General features: G+C 36.7%; 1 protein-coding gene across 1 annotated transcript in view; it reads right to left on the bottom strand.

Annotated features, from left to right (window-relative positions):
• Positions 1-644, bottom strand: part of Nrxn1 (neurexin 1) — a 1,171,927-nt gene extending 1,171,283 nt beyond the window's left edge. The window contains exon 1 of the mRNA XM_029558644.1: positions 523-644. The gene's annotated coding sequence lies outside the window, so the exon portion shown is untranslated. The remainder of the gene's footprint in view (positions 1-522) is intronic.
• Between the last annotated feature and the right edge of the window lie 14,591 nt (positions 645-15,235).

Genomic DNA, 15,235 nt, shown 5'->3' with positions numbered 1-15,235 from the left:
GCGATAGAGGGCAGCCTTGTCTACATAGCTAGGTCCAGACCAGCCCTGCTGGGGCCATAGGGACACTCTGTCTTTAAAAGAGAGAGAGAGGGGGGAGAGAGAGAGAGAGAGAGAGAGAGAGAGAGAGAGAGAGAGAGAGAGAGAGAAGAGAGCCTACTGAGCATGCCCAGGCCCCTGATAGACCCACGGAAATCTTGTGGAGATTCCACTTCTCCGGGATTTATTCGTGATTGGGCGGGGGTACCTGACAGTGCCAGGAAAGGGCTAGGCAGCCAAAGAGAGGGATCAAGAGCCGAGGATCTGGTGATTAAGATTTGTGCATCTGGGTCTTCTGCTCGGAACACTTGAAAAGCTAGAGGCTCTTCGAGGAATTTGGGGGAAGACGGGACTCACACTCGCACCGCTGTCCTCCAAGACCCAGGGTGCCTGCCCCACCCCTTGCTGTAACCCTGGTCTGGGCTAGCATACCAAATCTTGGAGCTCTGCCTAGGCTGTGACAAAAAAGACGTTAGAGGGACCCACCAAGCTAACGCGCCAAATTAGAGACCAGACTCCTGCATCTGACAAGGTGCTTTCCCGGCAGCCTCTTCATCTCCAGCTTTCTGTTCTCTGCCTCCGCCGTGGGCATCCTAAGCCGAACCAAGTTGTCTACCTGTTTAACTCTTCCCTCCGTCTCCTCCTTTCTTTTGCCTCTGGTAAAACCTGGAGAAAGTGAAACGCAGCGCAAGACTCGCACTGTGTAACTGGGCATGCCCAGTAGGCATTTCTGATTCTGGTGAGAAGGGAGTTAACTCTAGCCGAGCTTGCAGATGAGGTGGGAGAGAAGTCTGCAGTCTGTGGCTTTAAATGATTCGTTAAACCGGATGGACATTTAAATTCTTTTCACCGTTATATTTCTACCCCAGGTTAGTTTTAGAGCAGAAATGCCAGATGTTTTTATTTCAACATCACAAACCTCAGCCTCGAATGCTGAAGTAAGACTTTTTTCTGCCTTTAGGCCCTATAAAGCAAGAATGTAAGACCTAGACAATTCAGGATCCCTGAGAATGTACATTTCAAATACAAGATTCATTTCCTTCCAAAGAAACCTGGATTTTTTCCTAAAATTTTGCCTGCTTACACTTTTGCTACTTTTTATAAAAGTCTGAGTAACCTAAAGGCAGAAACCGCTGGCTTACATATTTTTAGTGCCTTTAGAAAGGCAGTTTCGTCTAGTGGTGGAATGTGTGGGAAAACAGAATCAGATTGTCTGAGTGTGAATTCCATCTTTGACTTTACTGCCTGTGACCTTGGCACAACACAGTCATCTCTGTAAAATGGATCTAATTATGGACTCCATTTAATGTAAGGTAAAATGAGGAAATGAGCACAAAGTATTTGATTTGCATTTTAAGGCATTACTACCTATTTTGATTCATAACTCCAGCCCTGTTCATTCTCTTTTCTGTCTGACTCAGTGTCAGGTACTCTGTGAAAGCCAAGGTTCTAGGCTATCAAGTGGGATTACTGGTGCTGGCCATCCTATCCTGCAGGATTGCTTAACTATTCACAGGTTTTACAGATATAAATGAAATGTTAAATAAAGTTTAGCTAACTCTCAGAAAAGTAATTTATCTAAAGCCTTGATAGCATTAAGTAAAGAGAGGATAAAAAGTAATCTACTTAAATCAGGGCCTTTTTCAATTTTTCCTACCATTTACTGATAGGCTCTAGGGAGCAACTGGTACAAAAGGTATACCTAGATTAGATCGTGACTCCCTTAAGGTCTGTGAACACTCTTTAGTGAAAATTATCATGGTAGCAAAATATTTTTTAGGAGCATTCTGAAGAGTTAAAGGTATGCCTACCTACCTTGCATCTGGATTCTTAAGAAATTGCTATTTTCCCCAGTTTTTATGATCCAATTAATTATTAGTCTATTTCACTTTACTTTTCAAATTTTTTTGTCATTTTTTTATTCATTTATTTATTTTCTTGGTAATGGGGTTAGAAACCAGAATCTCACACATGCTAGGAAAGTGCTCTACCATAGAGCTGCAGCCCAGTCCTCTTTCTCACCTTTTCATTTTGAGACAGGGTTTCACTAAGTTGCTCCGGCTGGCCTTGAATTCATTCTACAGTCCAATCTGTAATGGAACTCACAATCGCCCTGCCTCAGGCTCCTGAGTAGCCATGATGTTAGACCTGTGCCATCAGGAGCCCATGCAAATTTTGATTTTGTCTTCAGTTTAGTTTCACAGTATTTCTACTAAGTCATGGTTCTCCTTAATCTCTTTTCTATGATTTCCTGAAAAAAATATTTCCTGATTTTAAAAATTAGCATTTTATGTATACATATTAAAATAAAATATTCAGTCCTCACATCCTCCTCAAATATACCCAGATTATATAAACCCAAATTCTCGATTATGTATAAAAATAAAGCTCCTTTGTAGTTATCATCTTTAAGTGGTTGTGAAGAAGTGTGGTGGTATATACTCCTAATCACAAGAGGCTGAGGCAGAAGTATTGCAAATTTCAGGGCAGCTTGGACAACTTAGCAAGACTCTGGCTCAAAATAAAATTTGAAAGGGTTGATGATGTAGCTCAATGATAGAGCACTTAGCAAACATGTACAAGGCCCTGGGTTGAACACAGTCCCAGTACCACACAAACATCTAAGTAACTTAGAGAGACACGGATTTCTCTTCTTATTCTTTTTTTCCTTCAGTAAATATGTAGAAGAGAAACTATTAACCTACACTAGAAATAGAAAAAAATTATAACATTATTTAGTGATAAACATCAATCGATCCTAAAGCCATATTTCTACTGTTTTTATATGTCATTGACCATGCATTTCTTCATCAGTAAATGAGGATGAAGTCACTCTGCTTTGTAGGATATAGAAGGATTTTGTAGTACTTGTTGATTGTGGGATTATTCTATGCCAAGCTATTGTTCTAAGTACTTAGATCTGTTTATTTAAAATTTGAATCAACTGTAACAGTTTAAGAGTTCTCTTCTTTCACCAATGACAAAAGTGAAGCATACAGATATTAACCAAGACAGTCACAGACACACATGTAATGAGGGGAGTCTAAATAAGACACAAATTTCAAGACTCTGTCTTCATCACTCAGCAAATGATCTAATGAGTATGGCACAGTGTTTGGCAGAATGCATTCTTTACTTTCTAAGAATTTCATATAAATATTGAAGAAGGTAAACAAATTGGGAATATCATAATGCAATTTTATTTTATTTATTGTTTTTACTTTATGAATCTATTGCCTGCATCTATGTCATGCAATACCTAAGGAGGTCAGAAGAGGGTATCAGATACCCTGGAACTGGAGTTGTGGATGGTTGTTAGCCACCATGTAGGTGCTGGGGTTTGAACCTGGGTCCTCTGCAAGAGCAGCCAGTGCTCTTAACCACTGAGCCATCTCCCCAGCTCCTCATATTTCTCTTATTGTAAGATGCTCTCATGCTGATATAATTTCTTTCATCTGAAAAAAGATGCAAGATCTGAATTTGAGGCAATTTAACATTGGTCAAAACAATTCAGTAGTTCTATAGAAGTTGGAACTAGGATTAATTTCTGCCACATCACCTTAGGAAATCTACCAATTTTAAGCTGCACTAATGTGTAAAAGATTGTCACTCCTGACCTATTCTGTTCAGAACAAATGAGGTAATTGTGAAATCAAGGTGGCTGTTTATGATTATGTCTGATTGAGAGAATTTCTGGCAACCCAAATATGGAATAATAAATAATATCTCATGGCACACACTGGTAAACACTTTACAACAATGCAAATGGAAATGCATGATCCCAAAATGAATACATTTCTATAAGTTATTAAATATTAACAGGCACAGTAAGTTGGAAATTCACTCCACACTAAAAATAAATGAAACTAAGTGATAAGATTTTTTGACTGAGAAATGAAGGCGACAGGGAGAAGCTGTGTTTATTGCTGCAATCATAGCTTGTGCTTTAACATTAGGAAATCAGTGTAAACACGCACTTTCTTAATTAGCATGAAGGCAAAGTGGAAGCTCTGAGAGATACCCATGAATGCAGGATGGATACCAATTTAGAAGGGGGCTTTACCTTTACCAAATGCATGATATAAAAAACATGAGTTGTAATTATGAGGGGACAAATTGGTTACTATACTTAAATTCATTTCACTTAACATGGGAACACAGTTTAAGAGAATTAAGTGAGATTCATTGCTCTACGGGGATTTTCTATTTCTGTGATGACATAATAAAAATAAAGTCACATTTTATTTATTTACATTTTGTACTTAGTTTCTAAGGAGGGGCCTTGGGCACATGTGCCACAGCCTGCCTTTAGAGATCACAGGACAATGTGGAGGAGTCTGCTCTTTCCCTATATTATGTGGATTTTGGAGATGGAACTTAGGTTGTCAGGCTTGGTGGCAAGTACCTTAACCTACTGAGCATCTCACGGGCCCTGAATCCACTTTTTAAAATGAAATTATCATCCTACAAGGAAGAAATTATATTATATAGTTCAATTAAATTTAAGGTAGATAGTGAATTGTTTCAACAAACCACATTGCCATAGGTGCATAATTGAAATGCTGCTGCTTAGTTCACAACTTCCTTTATTTTAATAGTGAATATGGCCATTGTAATTTGCAGTAAACTGTCTCTAACTCATTCCCTTTATACAAACTAATAGGAGTTTTGTAGTTACAATGGTGAGGACAATTATTGAACATCCTACATTATAAATTTCATTTTAGAACAACTAGAGAAATTTTTAAATGCAAGGGAACAAAATCAATTTTATGACTTTGGACTCAGCCATAAACTCAGATAAGCATGCTAAGATTTGCATTCAAAAAAGTACACAACTTCCCATGAACCTTCTAAATTACTTTTGGAAGAGCTAAGTGAACACAGTATGTTAAATACTTTTGTGCTACTTGAAAAAACTATTCAACATAGTAAATTAGACAACTTTCACATGAGCACCTATCTTTTCAACAATAAGAAGGTAGAATGAGATTTTTAAATGGCTACAGATCATTCATGGTAATTATTATGATCTCAAGTTAGAGTGGAGAAAGCATATGGGTAGGTACTTGAGAATAGTGGTTAAGTTCTAAGTGATACACCTGTTGGAAAAACTTCACTATTGGAATCCTGCAGTGTGTTTGATGGGCTGTGTTCTAAATTTAGGTGAGCACTTGTACCTGTATATATTCTCCCAAGGCTATTCATACCTCCTTTCTCCACAAAGTCAAGAACATCTTTCTGTTAAGGATAGCAGTTGCTAAAAGAAGTTTCTAAGTAACCCTGGTCAGAGATTTACTTCTCTCACTGCGCCTCCCCCAACACACTCTACACTCACTCTCTGTGCCATTCTCAATTACCAAACTCCAGGAAAGGAACTTTTTCATTCATAATCTCCAATTTTTCCACTTCTTTCCATTCCATTAATACAATTAGTCAATTTATTTAATTTAGCCAGTTCTTTTTAAATTTTCCTTAGTTGACTCCTAAGAGAGGAGCAAGAGATTTGTATTGAATTCACAGATGCCAATGAGGTTCAGAGACTTAATGGCTTTACTTCATTATACCCCCTTTTCACCCCTAAAACCTTGGGATCAGTCCCCTGTGGTGTGTCTTGAAATATTTTCTGGCTAGCCTTTTAGATACGGCCTGTATGATTTTATGTTGGTTCTGTCTGCTTTTCATGTGCATTTGTTTAGTTCCTATTGCCTTTGCTTTTCAAACTGCTGCTCCTCTTATTAGAGTTTTCAATTTCATTGTTCTTTTAGGTCTTCTTTTTCCTGTTACAATCACTTAGAGTCCTTTTTTTTTTCTTTCTTTTTTTTAAATATACTTGTAAACACAAGAGCCAGCTATCTTAACAGTAAAGAAAGTGTTAGATATTTCCATTGGAGCTTCACAAATTTGAACACTAGTAACCTCTTTTCATGGATCAAACATTAAAAATGTCTTAGGCTTTTGAAGTCACTTGAGAAGCAGAATGCAGCTTTATTTTTGATAAAAGCCTTGCTTTTGCTAAACAAAATAAACACTCAAGTAGAGATGAGCTCAGCCCTTGCTTATGATTGTGCTGTGAATATACATATTCTACTGCGTGAGGCTTGGGTAAAGTGAAAGGCAATTTATTTTTCTTGAGAAAGAGAGAAGAAAGAGAAGGCCAAAATGCCTGAGAAAGCCAGACATTAATATGGGAGGCAGACCAAGGATATATTTGAGACTGTGTCCACCTAAATGTTGCATAGTTTCCTATGAAAGACATTCACTCCAACTCTGGCAGCATGTGACCATACTAGAAAAGTTAGAAATCTGGAATTTTATATAAAGTCTTCTGATGTTGAGAACCTTGATTTATTGCAAAGTTGGAATCATCATCACTACACAATACAATACAGGACCCAAGTGACTTCTCTGCTGGTTGGAAACGGAACACGAACCTCCAGTGTGTTGCCTTCCTCTCTTTTGCTGCATGCACACATATGAACACATAACCATGGATCTTTTTTTTTTTGTTTTATGTTTCAAATGATCTATTTATGCATTCTAATATAAGCCAGTCATATAGAGTAGATGAGTAGGTAAAGTCACAATCCTAGCTTTAGAAAACAAGGATGATTATTTCAAGTGACTTGATATCATAGAGGCGGTGAATTCAGAATTATGTATTGTCTCTAGATGCACCTTTTTTATTAGCTCTGCATAGCACTCTAGGCAAACGTCCCTGCTGTTCCTGCTTTCACTCTTACTTTTGTCTGTTATTGGTTGAAGCGTGTCACTCAAAAAGATGTGTTGAAGTCATAACCTTATCTTGAAATGTGATCTTATTGAAAATATGGCCTTTGCAGATATAGTCAGTGTGGGATGAGGTCACAGTAAATTAAGTAGGGATCTAAATCCAGTTAGCATTAGTGGTATCTTTGTAAACTGAGAAACAGATGTGAAGGTCCAGAAAAGACCCAACAAAGACAGCCATGAAGACAGAAAAATGGCAGCCATGCATTTGCAATGAAAGAAACACAAAGCATGCCAGCTATAATCAGCCCAGCAGAGGCATGGGGCCTGCTCCCGGAAGCCAAAAAAAGAGCCATTCCTGGAGTACTTTCATTTCAGCATTCCAGTATGCAAATGTGTGGGATAATAAAGTTCCATGGCTTTAAAATATTGCTAATGATGACCTCTTACAATTACCCTAAGAAAGCAATCCAGGAAACATGGTGCAGAAAATCAGAAAAAAAAAAAATATGTGAAGTATTAATGTGAGATAGTTTATATGAGGACTTTACTTATCAAATGACAATAATATTTATTTAATCTTGTAACAACCTTGAAGAGCTCTCTGTCTCTCTCTCACTCTCTCTCCTCTCTCAATAGAGCTACTACCTAATCTGTCTTCAAACTCATAAGTTCCTCTTCATAGAGGACCATACATAGGACTTGAGTCTCTACTTTTGTTCACTGTACCATTTGGTCATATTACTTTTTAAAAAGAATTTTGTATGATATAATATACAATTATTACAATTATTAATATTTGGTACTTTTATACATTTTAAGAGTCACAAATAAGGAGAGAAAAAATATCACAACAGAAAAAATCAACATGACTTTACCCAGAATGGTTAAATCTCTCTGCCATTTTTAGGCATTTTTAGACCTTGATAGTGCAGGGAAGTTCTTCAGCGATCTTAGATCAATTCTGTTTTCCTAACTCCTTGCCTTTGGTTCTCAAAAATAACTGTAGAGTGTGCTGGGAGTGCAGTATTTTAAGATGGGGAGGTCTGAAGCAGCTTAAGTCTTGATACTTTTTTTAATGGGATGTAACATCTTGAATTAGAGAACTGCCTGGAATAGCTCTGGAAACAGGCCTTCAAATTGTCTCAATGATTCCTGTTCCCTCAGGTGCATAACTCAGGGCAGGCTTCCTGGTAGAGTCCATTATCATTGGTAAAAGTGGAGATTTCTCACAGCTCCCTGGACTGGGTAGGCAATGGCTCATGAGGGCTGGGCCTCTGCAGCCCACATGTAGGATATTAGGACAAGAAAAACAAATATTCTAGACTTCTAGTGATTTAATATCATCAGTTTTTAAAAGAAAACTTTTATTTTTAAAATGCAACACAGAAAACATTTTTAGAACTTGATGAACTTGAAAAAGTGAACACAGATATCATTCTCACCAAGATAAAATAATGCAATAATAAACTCATATTCTTTCAGTTGTCTTTATCCTTTTTTTTCTATAAATTTAACCAATTTCTTGATTTTAAACCCTCAAAACTAATTTTGTATGCTTTTAACTTAAATGAATAGTATAATTCAATATGTCCTCCTTTAGCATCTTTTCTTTGACTTAATGTTTGTATGATCTTTTATTTTATTCTGAAAATAAATGCATGAGAGTTTTACCTTCTGACCAACAGATAAAAATCAGTAATTTCAATTTTAGTTACCATAGGTGACCTTGCTGCTGTCTTATTATGGCTTTACTTTTTTTTCTCCAGATGACTAATGATGTCGATGCTTGTTCACATACATATGGTTACTGGGGTACCCTCTTGTCCTTCGTCCATTTCTCTATTTAATTCCCTGTCTTTTAAAATAAATCACAGGAGTCCTTAATATGTTCCAGATATAATTTCTTTTATGACTAAATATATTAAAATATTTTCCTTGACTCTCCAGCTTGCCAACAGAAAATTTTAACATAATCTAATTTATTAATGTTTTCCTTTCTGGTTATTGTTTTCTGGGCTCTGTTTAAAAATATTTGGGCTGTATTGAGATATACTCTTCTATATTACACTGTAGACATTTAAAAAATTCTAAACATTTAGATCAACATTTCATCAAAAATTAATTTCCCCTCAAAAAAAAGTCCAAGAAACCCAAAAGACACACACACACACACACAAATATTAAAAAAATTTAAAATCCAGGTTGGCACAGTGATACAGGAAGATCATGACTTCAGTGCCACCTGGATTGCGCAATGAGAGAGTACCTCTCAGAAGAAAAATTTAAAAAAAGAAATAAGCAAAATTTTAAAAATAAAGTATTCATGGGGCCACTGAGATGGCTTCATGGGTAAAGGTGCTTGCCACTAAGCCAGATGACTTAAATTTAATCTCCAGGGCCAACACGGTAGTAGGGAGAGAACCTACACCCATAAGCTGCCCTTCAACATTCATAGGCACTCACATACATGAGGGTGCATTATTTTCTATTTTGGGTCACTGTATTATTTTTTATCTTTGTTGTCTAAACTACTGAATTTTTTATTTTATGTGTATGAGTGTATTGCCTGTCTGCACACACACACACACACACACACACACACACACACACATACACGTAAGTGCACCTGTGTTGTGCAATGCCCCCAGAGGCCAGAGGAGGGTGTTAGATACCCTGGAACTGGAGTTAGGGATAGTTGTGAGCCATCTTGTGGATGTTGGGAATCAAGCCAGGGTCCTCTACAAGAGCAACCAGTGCTCTTAACCACTGAGCCATCTCTCCAGCCCACTATTGAAAATTTTGATATCTTATCAATTTTACTAATTTAGCATGACATGTAATATATATTTTGATTTTCCTATACTTTTTCTCATTTTCAGTTACACAAATGCCTTTTTACTCCCAAACTGTGGTGCTGTTATCGCCCATGAATGCTACTAAGGCATCTATTGAGATGAATTCATTATTTTTCATCTTTCTTTTGCTAATGTGATGAGCTACACCAATTATATTTTAAGTGCTAATCCTGCTAAATGTCCCTTTACATTAAGTGGCTATATGTCCTGCTTATTCATGATGTTACTATATTTTTATCTTCATTTAGTAATATTTAAATTAGGACCTCAGTGCTTACATTCCTGAAAGAGCACAGCCTCTAACTTGGGGAGAAGCTTATTCTACCCTCTAAACATGATGTGTGTGCTCTCACCTTTCCTCTTCTCTGTCAAGGTTCCTGTATCATTGATATTGCTTTTTTTTTCTTAATTAAATTGTTGATAGACTAGTTGGCAGAATCATATCTAAGCTGAGCCTCACTGCCGATGTTCCACATTATATTGGATCAGTGATTTTTTTCTTCTGTTTTTTTATCTTGGTAAGTCATGTGAAGAAGTTACAAATTTCCGTTCCTAAGAGTCAGCCTTCATCCTTTACTTTTGAATACACATTTGGTTCTACAGAACTGACTTACTTCTGCTACTGTACTTACTGTTCTTTCATTTTTTTGGCTTAATGCACACTTCTGACTTCTCTGTAAGTTCTTGAAGTGTACACTCATACCATTGGTTGTCACTATTTTCTAATATCGTCACTGAAAATTGTATATTCCCTTTTTGGCATGACATAAGCTCTATCTTATCAGTTCAGATATACAATGCTTTCATTATGGTTCAGATGAACTTTTTCATTTCCCGTTATGACAAAAAAAACAAAAAAACAAAAAACAAAACAAAACCATACTTCCTTTTAACTTTCACATTTGAGTGAGTTGTTTCTCCTTTAATATATACTTCCTTTATTATATAATGCTTTCTCCTTTTCCTTTAGAAGCTTTGAAGAAATCATCAACAACATGTTTCTCTGTATTAAGTCCCTGTTTCTGCTTCCACGATTAGCTGAACCCTGACTCCAATAACTTTTCCCAAAAGGCTAGCTTTGAGTTTATGCATCAGCCTGCAGTTTGGTCTGCAAATCTATGCCTCATTTGAACAATTTTCAAAATAGTCCTGCCGTGTGTAGGTTTTAAACAAGCTGTTCTCATCTAATAAAGACAATAGTGACATTACAGCAGTGAAAGAGCCATATGAGAAGATCTGCTTCTATGATTAAGTGTCACAACAAGTACTTAGGAGACAATCAAACAGTTGGCTTGAGTTTCTTCTTGGTTATGGGACTTCAAAATCATATTGTTCAGAGAAAAGCTCTGTCATCCCAAACACAATAGGAACAAGGAGCTAGGACTTTTGAAGACCCTGTAAGTGCCTGAGGAGCACTATTGTTTATTCAACTCAGTATTTCTACATTCTACCCAAACCTGGATATAGTTCAGCACGCTTTTCCTCTCTCTCTGCATCCTCTCCTTATTTATATTTTACTGTATTACTTAGTTAATGTGAAAAGTGATTAACCAAAGCATACACTTCATGGCACTCCCACTCCAAATTCAGTCTAGGAAAACATAAGTTTAGCTTGCTGTATTACATGATAATTGATCTGATTAGATTTTAGGAGCATGATTAGCCTAACCTCCAGGCAGAAACATATTTACCCCAGTAATGGAACAACCTATTGTGTTTGCATGCTAATCATGCTTTTAAACTGTGGTGGCCAGAATCCTATTTTGCACAGAGCATGCAGCAGGGCTAGAACTTGGGCAAAGTTGATGAGTCACGTGCCTCTAGTGCAAAACTTAAAGGATTGCTGAAAAATTCAGTAATTAAAATAAGCAATATTTTAATGCAGTAGTACAGAAATTAACACAAAATAACCATGATAAATAAAATAACAAACATTTTCAATAAAGACAAAAGAGTGTTACAGATGTTCTTCTAGAAAGGTTAATAACTTCTTTAGTCTCTTACATGACTTGACATTCATATGACTGGCCTGGCACAATCCGCGTGTCTCTGCCTTCAGAGTGCTGGGATTAAAGGCACCATGCCTGGCCTACTTTTCATAAAAGAAAACCTGTTTTATGTATGTGTGCTTGTCTGTATATATGAGCTCCAGATGTAAGCACCACAGCACATGTGTGGAGGTCATAGGAGTCCTTCTGGTATGTGTCCTTGCCTTTGCACCTTGTTTGAAACTTGGTTTCTGTCAGTGCTTTACCAGGTTACCTGGCTCACAGGCCTCAGAAGATTGTTCTTTCTCATCACCTGTGATCTTGTAGGGCCTGCTGGAGTTACTGTGCTTGGCATCTTCTTTTTATGTAGATTCTGTGAATGCGAAATCAGGTAATCAGATTTGCACCGCAAGTGCTTTTACCCACTGAGCCAGCTCCCAAGCTCCCACTTTTTAAGGTTTTAGGAGATGCTCTTTGACCTTGCCTTTGATCTGGCCCTGCAATGATAACATTTATTACTGTAGAAGGAAGAGATTTCAGGAAATACTGTGGAAATACAAACTACATAGTTTATTTTCCTCTCTGTAATATTAAAGTACACATGGTGTATCAAAGCCTAAAAGCAGAAATTAGAGGATATACCTAGTCACCCTCCCCCAAGGTCCTTGTTTAATGTGTGTGGACATATCTAGAAATCTGTATTTTGGAATAAACACCCATTAATTGTCCTGCAGGTTGTTCAGAACCATGCTTGGAGGAACAGTTACTTAGAATCTAAAAACTCTTCTCTCTTACTGTTGTCATTCTGGGAAAGCATTGTGCTGTTCTCTGTAAGTATTTTGGACAAAATGACTAGAGCCTGTGTCTGGTTTTAGCAAAAAAAAAAAAAAAAATGACCAAAAACAAAACAAAACAAAACCATACAAAAAACAGAAAACAGCCAATTAAAAAGACTTGGTATTTTTATTCCCTTTTCCAGTTCGTGGAATATTCACACACGTAACTTTAAATTAAAAACTTAAATTGGAATGCACTTGTACACTGAAAATTGCAATGATTTATGAATACTACAAATAGTTGCTCTGTATTTTAATTCTATTTCTCTTGTAAGAAACTTGTCATTTCAACTATTTTAATTAAAAAATACCTGAATTAAAACATAGCAAGTAAATAAAACAGTTGGCTATGCTTATAACTATACCTACAGCATCTTGAAATTCACTGTGAATATTTTCTTTAAATCTAATGTAGAGGGAATGTAGGTTTTTAAATATGTACCTCTTTTCATAATGTTTTAACGTATTAGTGTTTATAGGAGTCAATTTCTTGGAATTACGTACATTAAATCACTTGTGGTATTTACCAAAACACAAAATTACAGGGTCTACCACAATACTTAATGGATTTGAAATTTTCCAAAAGTAAAGTCCAAGAATCTGTGTTTTCAACCATTATACCAAATAGTTCTTCTGTACCTTAAACCCTAAGTACCATCTTCTGTTTCTTTTTGCTGTCATTGTTGCTTGCATGGTTTCATTTAGTAATTTTGGGGATGATCTTTTCTTACTGGTGTTCAGACCCTTTGTAATCGATCTCCAAATATGGAAACACAGAGGACTGCTTGTCCTGATTTCATAAATAGCAGAATAGAAAAAGCATGATTTATAAGAATAGCCATAACCATGAAAAATATTAGAATTTGAATTTTTCTTTGATGCTTTCTCTGGAGAGTTTATGGCTTATATTATACTTTTATAGCTATAAGGGCATCACTTCAGCATGAGAGCAGCTGTCATACAGTGCTAGACCAATAATCCATCTGGCTCTATATGATAGTACTCTTGCCCTCAAAATGAACATAACAGGAGAGATAGAAAAGATGTTATCTTATTATTTGTAATAAGAGGATCAGGCACTTAGATTTCTCCCTAATCTAATAATATTTAAATTTAGCTAATTTTTAATAATAGAAGACGAGTTCAGTAAGAACTCTGCCATCAGTTCATATATCTATCTGTATAGCTTTTACATCTTTTCTCTCTCCCCTCATTAATCTCCTTAACAAGTCTCCTAAACTTTGACTGTGTTCTCAATTTCTTTTCCAAATTGAAGGTTTATACTTTGCAAGTATACTTCATATATAATTGAGAAAATTTTGTACCTTTTAATATAGAAGCCTCATGATAGCCTCAGCTAAAAGCATAATGAAAAGTTAATAAATATTATTTTTCAGTCACTTATAGAAGAAGTGGTAACTTTTACTGCAACATTCAAGTTTAGAGAAACCAAGATCTTATATCCACATTGGAGTCCCACTTGTAAATCAGTGTCTGTAACTAAGGAAACAATGGCATTGAGAAAATGTTCTAACAGCCCTTGTATGTTTTGTCTGGAGCCAAATTGTCTCTGTACCATTAAAAATCTTACCAGATTACCTCCGTCAACAAGCTTAACAGTTCAAAAAGAAGAGGAGACTTATCTTAGTTTCTTTCCTCTTTTCTGTGATAAAATACTCTGGCAGAGGGTTTATTTCAGCTCACAGTTCAAAGCAGCATGCAAATCATTTTGATGGAAGTCACAGCAGCAGGAGATCCAGACAACTGATTGCATAACATCCACCAATAAGAAACAGAGAGTAATAAACGTCTACTTCTGCTCGTTTTCGTTTTTCATTAATACAGCCCAGAATTTCATTCAGGGAATTGTGCCACCCACAGTGGGAAGGCTTCTTCCTCAATATCGTCAAGTTAAAATCCCCACAGGCATACCCAGAGTCCCATCTTCCGGTGGTTCTAGATTCATCACAGCTCTCCGCCTTGTCAACTTGACACCAAAACATTTCACTTTTAACTCATAAAGTTCTATGTTGTTCCCCAGGCTCATGGCCATCTTAGAATATAAAATACATTCAATCCAACTTCAAAAGTTTCCATAACCATCATCAGTTCCAACACTTTGAAAGTATCCTAAATGTGAGCTTTTACAAAATAAACAATTAACTTCAAGCATAGAGTAATATAATAGCACAGAGTAAATACTACTGTTCTGAAGTAAAAGAATTGAGGCATAGGAAAGAATGATTGTACCAAAGCAAACCCAAAATCTAGCAGGGCAAACACAAATCCTACAGTTCCATGCCCAGTGTCTGTGGCTCATAATGTAATGTTCTAGGTTCAGAAGGCTATGGTAGCTCTATCCCTCCAGCTCTGCCACTGTTACCACAGACAGATTAGCTCCTAGGTCAGCTCCATTGTGTGTTTACATCACTCCTCGGTAGACTTCCCAGAGTTCTGCCATCTCCAATATCATGGAGTTTCCAATAAAACTTAGAATTTACCTTCACAGCTTCATGCAGTGGACTCTTGGGGCTCTTTGTAGGGACTTCGGTCCTGCTACACACTGACAGCCTCAGCTGCTTTCCATAACCCCTTCAGTCTTTCATGCCTAAAGGACCAGTGCCATATGGATGATATTCCAAGTTCAGTTGCCAGCTCAACGTGTAGCCTGGTCCCCTTGAAGCACAGCTTTTCAGCATTTGTGCACTGACCTTGAGCAAAAATATTCTTGATTTAATCAGTGTTCTCTAGAGGATCAGAATTGAAAGAAGGTATATATATATATATA

The sequence above is a fragment of the Nannospalax galili genome, unplaced genomic scaffold, assembly GCF_000622305.1.
Source record: "Nannospalax galili isolate Female #2095 unplaced genomic scaffold, S.galili_v1.0 scaffold286, whole genome shotgun sequence".
NCBI classification, from domain to species: domain Eukaryota; kingdom Metazoa; phylum Chordata; class Mammalia; order Rodentia; family Spalacidae; genus Nannospalax; species Nannospalax galili.
The sequence above is the reverse complement of the archived record's forward strand: the minus strand, read 5'-3'. Positions and strand labels throughout refer to the sequence as shown.